Source organism: Caretta caretta, chromosome 13 (assembly GCF_965140235.1).
Source record: "Caretta caretta isolate rCarCar2 chromosome 13, rCarCar1.hap1, whole genome shotgun sequence".
Taxonomy (NCBI): domain Eukaryota; kingdom Metazoa; phylum Chordata; order Testudines; family Cheloniidae; genus Caretta; species Caretta caretta.
Window position 1 is genome coordinate 8360349 of NC_134218.1, and position 9216 is coordinate 8369564.

The 9216-nt window shown below is 46.6% G+C and overlaps 1 long non-coding RNA gene across 1 annotated transcript; it reads left to right on the forward strand.

The window, feature by feature from the left end:
* The first annotated feature begins 222 nt into the window (after positions 1-222).
* On the forward strand, positions 223-8669 carry LOC142068724 (uncharacterized). Its single transcript, XR_012664626.1, has 3 exons — positions 223-312; positions 5857-5992; positions 8283-8669. It is a non-coding gene; the product is annotated as an uncharacterized LOC142068724 (long non-coding RNA).
* The last annotated feature ends 547 nt before the right edge of the window (positions 8670-9216 follow it).

Genomic DNA, 9216 nt, shown 5'->3' on the forward strand with positions numbered 1-9216 from the left:
TCTCAATGGATGTTGGAATCCCTTGGGTCAGATCTCCCATTCGGGACAACTGCCTATGGAGGTTAGTTTTAAGGCTTAACAGCTGAGCTAGTCAGAAAATGTCCAGTGCAGTGAAATGTCACTGCAAAACAGGGAGACAAGTTTTGTAAAATGATTATTGTTTTGGTTTGTTTTTTTCCAAGCAGCTCTAATTGGGCGTCTCTGTTAATAATGCAGGGAGCTCCTGAGGGACTGGCAGGCACGGACAGGAAGGAAAAGGAGTCATTCGGAGTCATCACAGCACTTTTTAATCTCCTCTCCTTTGTTGGAAAGGTTGGTTTTGTTTAATTGGCCCTAATAAACCCTAGTCAGGGGAGTCCCTTCCCCAGGCATATTCTGATGTGATAAATCACCCAGTACGTGCCCCACAGCAGCAGTGGTGGGGAGAAGACCATTCCACAGTCTCCATGGGACCAGGAAACGTACGGGGGTCAGGAAGCGTTCCCTGGGATTAGGAATGGGCTGAACAACTCTGGAGGCAATTGGGGGAGAGAGGGGGCATGCTTCAACGTTATTTGGGCTGGACCCAAGCCTTTAGGTTTGCAAAAGTAACTCTGTTCCTCTAGCTGCCTCCCATCCACCCCTGCAAATCTTTCTTCCCTCCTCTGCTGAGATTTATCTTGGGGTCTTCACAGGCATGACTATTTATGCCGGGCTTTTATCAAATGCCACAGGTTCTAGACCTGTCAGGGTTCCTTCCCCACTCTGATCTCTAGGGTACAGATGTGGGGACCTGCATGAAAGACCCCCTAAGCTTATTCTTACCTGCTTAGGTTAAAAACTTCCCCACGGTACAGACTTTGCCTTGTCCTTGAACAGTATGCTGCCACCACCAAGCGTTCTAAACAAACAGGGAAAAAGCCCACTTGAAGACATCTTCCCCCAAAATATCCCCCTAAGCCCTACACACCCCCTTTCCTGGGGAGGCTTGAGAATAATATCCTAACCATTTGGTTACAAAATCATCAAAGACCCAAACCCCTGGATCTTGGAACAATGGAAAAATCATTCAGGTTCTTAAAAGAAGGATTTTATTAAAAAAAAAAAAAGAAAGAAAGGTAAAAATCATCTCTGTAAAATCAGGATGGAAAATACTTTACAGGGTATTCAGATTCAAAACAGAGAGGATCCCTCTCTGGGCAAAACCTTAAAGTTACAGAAAACAGGAATAAACCTCTCTCTTAACACAGGGAAAATTCACATAAAAACAAAAGATAAACTAATCCGGCTTGCCTGGCTTACTTATACTGGTTGCAATATTGGAGACTTGGATTAGGATGGGTTGGAGAAGATGGATTTCTGTCTGGCCTCTCTCAGTCCCAAGAGAGAACAACGTAAACAAAGGTTTCAGAGTAACAGCCGTGTTAGTCTGTATTCGCAAAAAGAAAAGGAGTACTAGTGGCACCTTAGAGACTAACCAATTTATTTGAGCATAAGCTTTCGTGAGCTACAGCTCACTTCATCGGATGCATACTGTGGAAAGTGTAGAAGATCTTATTATATACACACAAAGCATGAAAAAATACCTCCTCCCACCCCACTCTCCTGCTGGTAATAGCTTATCTAAAGTGACCACTCTCCTTACAATGTGTATGATAATCAAGGTGGGCCATTTCCAACGCGAATCCAGGTTTTCTCACCCTCCCCCCCACACACACAAACTCACTCTCCTGCTGGTAATAGCTTATCCAAAGTGACCACTCTCCTTACACTGTGTATGATAATCAAGGTGGGCCATTTCCAGCACAAATCCAGGGTTTAACAAGAACGTCTGGGGGGAGGGGGGTAGGAAAAAATAAGGGGAAATAGGCTACCTTGCATAATGACTAAGCCACTCCCAGTCTCTATTCAAGCCTAAGTTAATTGTATCCAATTTGCAAATGAATTCCAATTCAGCAGTTTCTCGCTGGAGTCTGGATTTGAAGTTTTTTTGTTTTAAGATAGCGACCTTCATGTCTGTGATTGCGTGACCAGAGAGATTGAAGTGTTCTCCGACTGGTTTATGAATGTTATAATTCTTGACATCTGATTTGTGTCCATTTATTCTTTTACGTAGAGACTGTCCAGTTTGACCAATGTAAATGGCAGAGGGGCATTGCTGGCACATGATGGCATATATCACATTGGTGGATGTGTGGCATATACAGTCTCTACGTAAAAGAGTAAATGGACACAAATCAGATGTCAAGAATTATAACATTCATAAACCAGTCGGAGAACACTTCAATCTCTCTGGTCACGCGATTACAGACATGAAAGTCGCTATTTTACAGCAAAAAAATTTCAAATCCAGACTCCAGCGAGAAACTGCTGACTTGGAATTCATTTGCAAATTGGATACAATTAACTGAGGCTTGAATAGAGACTGGGAGTGGCTTAGTCATTATGCAAGATAGCCTATTTCCCCTTGTTTTTTCCTACTCCGCCCCAGATGTTCTTGTTAAACCCTGGATTTGTGCTGGAAATGGCCCACCTTGATTATCATACACGTTGTAAGGAGAGTGGTCACTTTGGATAAGCTATTACCAGCAGGAGAGTGGGGTGGGAGGAGGTATTTTTTCATGCTTTATGTGTATATAATAAGATCTTCTACACTTTCCACAGTATGCATCCGATGAAGTGAGCTGTAGCTCACAAAAGCTTATGCTCAAATAAATTGGTTAGTCTCTAAGGTGCCACAAGTACTCCTTTTCTTCATGTAAAGAAAGAGCACAAACAAAAGCCCCCCCCCCCCCCTCACCAAGATTTGAAAGTATCTTGTCCCCTTATTGGTCCTTTGGGTCAGGGGCCAGCCAGGTTAGCTGAGCTTCTTAACCCTTTAAAGGTAACAGGATGTTGCCTCTGGCCAGGAGGGATTTTATAGCACTGTATACAGAAAGGTGGTTACCCTTCCCTTTATATTTATGACAAGGCCTTTTGCTAGCAATGTGTTCTGGGGCCTGCCATCCAGCCAGGGACCTGAAGTTGTGCGATTTGAAAATGACAAGTCAGAGTCCAGTGGAGATAGCACCAGCAATGAGATTCCCGCTGCTTGCTGGAGGTGTGACTGAGAAGGGGGTGTTTGATAGGGGGTCAGACCACCTGTAATATGTTCGGATGGTTACAGGTTACTGGCCGGTTCCCAGAAACCAACAGGGCCCATGAGGCATCTGCATCCCAGTCCCTGGGAGCAGAACTCCTGAAGGGTGGCTGGGTAGGAAGGAGTTCCTCCCTTGCCAGCTTTTCAAGGAAAATGGCTGAGTTTTTTGGGCAATTCATTTTTGCTAGGCAGCGGGCCTTATTAGATGTCAATGTAGGTACAATGTAAAGGAGACTTGACTGGATTTGGTAACAAGCAGAACACGGCCTTGTCTGAGAGGCTCCTAGAAGCTTGAGGAGGAAGCTCTGTGATTTATGGGGAACATTCTGGCAGTGTAGATGGTTGGGCTCAGGCTGGAGCCTGGGCTTTGAGACCCTGGAAGTGGGGAGGGTCCCAGAGCTTGGGGACCAGCCCAAGCCTGCTCATCTACACTGCAGTTTTATAGCCCTGCAGCTTCAGTCAGCTCACATGGGCCAGCCATGGGTGTTTTATTGCCGTATAGGCATACCCTAAATGATTTGAGAAGCCAGTCCTGTGATGATAGTTCTGGGTACAGTAACCTCTTCTCCATTAACCCCTGTAGTGGGTACACAGTAACACCTCTCCCTTTAGTCACCAGAAATGTCTTTCATCTCAGCCGAGCTCGGTGTGCCAGGAGCTCTTTGTTTATCCCATGTTGTGGAGTGCAGGGGTGGATTTCAATCTGAATCCAAAATTCCCCAGCACTGGGCTGTGTTCAGACACCTCGTTCTGGTTCAAGGCCTTTTGAGAGAGAAGTCTGAGCTTCAGAGCCTAACTTTCCCAAAGGTGGGGCTGTGAGGGGGATTGGCTCTGGTGACCCTGTGCGGACCATCTCCAGCTGAAGGACTCTTTACCAGATACTGTTAACAGCCAGCTAGCAGAGAGCTCCATAATCCCTAGTACCGGGAAGGGAAGTGCTGCCACGGTGGGTGTTATGGGAGCTGGAGGTAGCAGCCTGGGGGATGACTGTGGAGTGGAGGCCAGGCAGCTTCGGAACGGAGACAGAGAAGCTGAAAACTGGGCTGGGAAGCAGCCTCCTGCAGCAAGGTGATAGCTGGGAATGGCCTGCAAATAGGGGGACCATGTGGGTTGGCCTGAAGGAGATGGGTGGCGGCCAAAGGGACTGGACTCTAGCCATGGGTCTGCACGCAGGCATGCTATGGCCTCTGGGGACGGGGTGGCTTAGAGTTTTTATCCCTGGCCCTAGGCCTGAAAAGCTCCACCTTCACGGGGGCTGCCCATAAATTACATCACACACTTTAGGGTGATATTCAAGACCCACCTCCCCTGGTAACACTGAAACAAATGCACAGAATTAAGGACCCACCCACCCCCTACTGCACAGTGTAATTTAGGAACAGCCTCTGCCTGGGCCTGCCCATAGGTTTGTTTATCCCTTCGATTAGTACCTTTGAAGCCACCCTGCTGAGGGTAATTGCAACCGTTAGTCATCCCCTAGAGAGCATTGCTGGGACCCCACTCAGGGCTAGCAGCAGAAGGGCCTAATGTATGGAGCACGCACAGCACAGCTTCTGAGCGTGTGGTATGGCCAGCCCCATACCAGCCATCTAGGGGCCCAGTGTCCCATAGCCCTCGCAGCCTGTCCCTGCCGTGGGGTCGCTTACACTATCAGCTCCTCAGATAGCACTATGGCACCTGCCCGGGACTCAGCCTAGACCCCAAAATCATGGGCTTTCCTATTGTTAGGGCCCTACCAAATTCACAGCCATGAAAAACGCACCATGGATTGTGAAATCTGGTCCTTTGTGTGCTTTTACCCTATACTATATGGATTTCATGGGGGAGACCAGCATTTCTCAAATTGGGGGTCCTGACCCAAAGGGGAGTTTCGGGGGGGTCACAAGGTTATTTTGGGGGTCACGATATTGCCACCCTTACCTCTGCGCTGCCTTCAGAGCTGGGTGGCCGGAGAGCAGCGGCTGTTGGCCGGGCGCCCAGCTCTGAAGGCTCTGCCGCCGCAGCAGCAGTGCAGAAGTAAGGGTCGCCGTACCGCAACCCCTGCCGCAATAACCTTGTGACCTGCCCAGAGCTGCTTTTTGGGTCAAGACCCCTAAAATTACAACACCATGACATTTCAGGTTTAAAGAGCTGAAATAGTGTAATTTACGATTTTTTTAATCCTATGACCGTGAAATTGACCAAAATGGACCATAAATTTGGTAGGGCCCTACCCATTGTATCCAAATATCAATTCCCCCTCTTCCCCCACCCTCCAAGTCCTTGCCAGGCTAATCTTGCTTCTCATGTCTCAACCGAACAAAGCACCTTAAAATGTCCCTCCCCACCCCAGCCATCCCTGCTCTCTTAAATAATTTGTACTTTTCTCTGATCCCTAAGGCCACAGTGTAACAACTTGAAAGAAGATGATTGTAATCAGTTAAAATCTAGAATTAAAAGAAAAAAGAAACAGACGGCTCTCCCTGAGGGGAGGGAAACAGAGAAAGGAAGAGTGAATGAAGGAGAAACGCTATGTATGTCCTGGCCAGGAGCCAAAGGCCCTATGGCCAAATCGGGTTTAATTTTTGGTGTGAGAGACCACTAGAGTGAATCCGTAGTGGGAAAAAAAGCTAATTCACAAGGAGGCTTAGCCTCAACTGATGAGCAGGGGAAGAGGGAGCAGCCTCCCAGGGGTGCCAATGCTCGTGATTTTATCACACATCTTGTGATATTTGGGATTTGTCTTTTTTTTTTTTAAGCCCCAGCTCCTGGAGCCCTATGATTATATGAGATTCTCAGCTTCCATTTTTTAAAAGTAAGTTTCATGTCCTCACAGTTGTGGAGAAAAGCTTGAAAACGTGACCAGAGTGCACCCTAAAGCTCAAAACCCAAAAGGTAAATAAAAAGGCTCCAGAGTTTGTTTGTTTTTAATCTCATGATTCTTAAACCAATCTGATGACTTTTTGGGACTCAAGTAATGATTTTTTTAAACATTTTGGGGTGGCAGTACTATGGGTTAGAGTGTGGTCCTGCACCTCGGACGTCATTTTTGAAGGGGTCCTATGATAATATTCACATTGTGTTCACCAACACCCCAGCTGCAGGGTTCTGCTAGAGACCATGACACCCACCTAGGATTGCCAGAGCAGAGCACTTCCTTCCATCCCCAGCCTGACCAGGAATGCCCCGTAGGTGCTTACATAGACCAGGAGGGAACCAGATGAAACAAAACCAGCTTTGGCAGCCTTACTTCACCCAGGGATTCCCCTACATGCAGGGGACTTGAGTGTTGCCAAGTACACATAACCAGTGCTAAGGACTCACCCACCCCTCCAAGGTCTCCTTTTGGCCATGTCAACAGGAGAGAGATTACTTCACAACTCCCAATGTTTCCAATAGAGGACCTGGTTAGAATAGAAGCTTTCGAAGATCTAAAGGTGTTAGCTACTTGTTGCAATTGCGAAGGAGTGCTGTGGGCTAATTAAACAGGTTAGTGCATATTTATTGATGATTAGGATTTGTGTAATATGTTGCATTGTTATGGTCAACGAATGCTTAAACATTTCACAGCCTCAGTAATTAAGTATCTTCGGTACAAATGAAGGTGTCCTTTGAGATACTTCTAAGTGGGATGAATCTGTTCTGTGCCTCCTGCTAGGGACATGAGCTCACTATTCCCACAGGGCTCGGTGGTGTATTTTCCCATGATATTAACTGATTTTGAGTGTGGTTGTGTGTTTTGGAATTCTGCCCCTGTGCTGATGTAGTTCTCCATTGTGGGTTTTGGGATGCTGGTGATTCAGCCCACTCTGGGTTGCCTGAGGCCATTTGTAAAGCCAAGCCGAGGTTCAGAACCTGCTCCTCCAATCCCTGCTGCTTGAACTAAGATGATAAATCCTTTCTTTAAGTCTTGCCAAGAACTGGCCTGGGTCTGAGGAGCCATTGATATGTTTTGATGCTGGTGGCCTTTAATAGAGATTTGACAAGATGGCTGAACAAAATCATATAAAATTGTCTGTAGCACTTACGTAGAGCCCTTCATCTGCACATCTCAAAGCACATCCCAAAGGTGAGTAAGCATCAGATGGCAAAACTGAGGTGCAGGGAGCTGCAGTGACTTGCCCAAGAACTCTGCTTGGTTTGGTCTCCTCTGGACTGGAAGCTTTTTGGGTTCGGAGTGTACAGGACTGAGCCCACTGTAAGTGCTTAACAAATAATAAAGGCCTCCAGGCTCCTAGTATAGCGCTTAATCTGTGGGACTCCATGCCCCTGCTGTCATGGGCATATATTAGAGCAGGCATACAGAAGAAGGGTGGTTCACTGATTAGGGTACCAAAGTGTGACTCCGGAGTCCCAGGTTCAGTACCCTTCTTTGCCACAGACACCTTGTGTTGCCTTGGGTAGCTCAGTTCTCCCTGTGACTCCATACCCCATCTCTAAAATGGATCTAATAGCGCTTCCTTGGCATTTGACTACATTAAAGGCTATGAGACGTTACAGTAGTGTGGGCCATCTAAGTACTTTGGGTATCTGCAGCTTTCCTTAATAGCTCACGGTATAAGGGGCTCGACTTCACTGAAGTGAATGGAGCTGCAGCTTTGTCCCTTCACCAGGGAATGTGGCCTGGTACATGTGTCTGGAAGTGGGACAAGACACAGCTGCCAGTAATGTATGCTGAGGGCCAAGTTATTCTCTCAGTTACACTGGTCTGGTGCAACTCTAATTGGAAGTAAATGAGAGGGGAGTTTGGCCCTAATTAGAGCACAGTAAATGCAAGAAGTGTTCACAGGGTGCCTGAATAATCTCTTCTACTTGCAGGGCTTCAGCAAAGGGGTTTGGTTTGCTTCCTATCTATGATTAACTAAATGCTGTGTCAAAGGAGTAACTAGCTGCATGGGGAGTGGAGAATAGGCTCTTTGCAGGACACTCTGCCCACAGCTACAGGACATGTGACTAGAATACTTTTTCTGTATTTGCACATGACAACAGTGCTCCCGGGATGCTTTTTTTGTGGACCCACTTTCATCCTGTCCTTGGATGTGGGACCTTCTGACACACACTTAAATTTTAAAAAGCCCCTTTGCTCAGACTCCTAGAAAACCTGTTAGGATGAATGTTCTAGGCTGGGGGATAATTATATTTTGAGGTATGACTGAAATATCTCCCACCACCTATTATTTGTAAGGCCCATGTCTGAAGGAGCTGGTGTCGAAGAGAGAAGAGACTGATTCGTGAGTAATGGGAGGTGCTCAGGTACTACGCAAATGAGGGCTGCCGTTATCCGGAGGAGGCCAACTCTTTGCACGACCCATAGTGTAGAGACCCACTGAGCCTGGATAAAATAAGAGCTTCTCTTCGCCTGTATAAAAAACAAACAAACAAACCTTTGCCAAATTTTTAGACCTGAACTTATTCATATCAGTTACTTTTTCACTCTCCATGTTCTTTCGTCTCTGATCTCCTGGGGTCAGGACCAGATCTGCTAAAATATTACACGTAGCCGTTCTTGCAGGATTGCCGGACCAGCTTTGCAGGATGAAGAGGAATAGATAAGGACCCCAGAGGTTGTCATCTTAGCCATCTGAGCTGTGGCTATCTTTACTGTTCACCCTCCAAAGCTATTTTCATTACTTTAAATAAATAAATAAATAAACCCTAACAGCAAAGCAATCTGGGGCAGTCTCATTCCAACTGCCAAAGCTTTTGAAGATTTACAGGAGTGACACTTTGTCACATTCCAGTGCAGCATACCTCTCTTCTCAGCAGTTTGCATAAAAATGATATATCATGCTGAGTGCAGGTTTTATTTCACCTACGTCTGTATACTCAATGTGGCAGCAGCCATTAGGAATGAACGATGCCAAAACTAGACAGATCCTGTGCTCTTAATTGTAGGGGTCCTTTGCTCTGCTGATGACAGATAGAGGCTGCCGGAGTACACCCACTTTATTCCCATTCACATGCCTGTGTGTTCATGCTGCAGTGACACGCACTCGGCACTAAGGCAAGTGGGAACATCCTGTTTGCAACATCTGTGATCATTTCAGTCCTGCCTTCTCAAAGACAACCCTGGGTGTTCTCTCTGTTTGAATACAAGTTACTGTCACAGAGCTAACCTG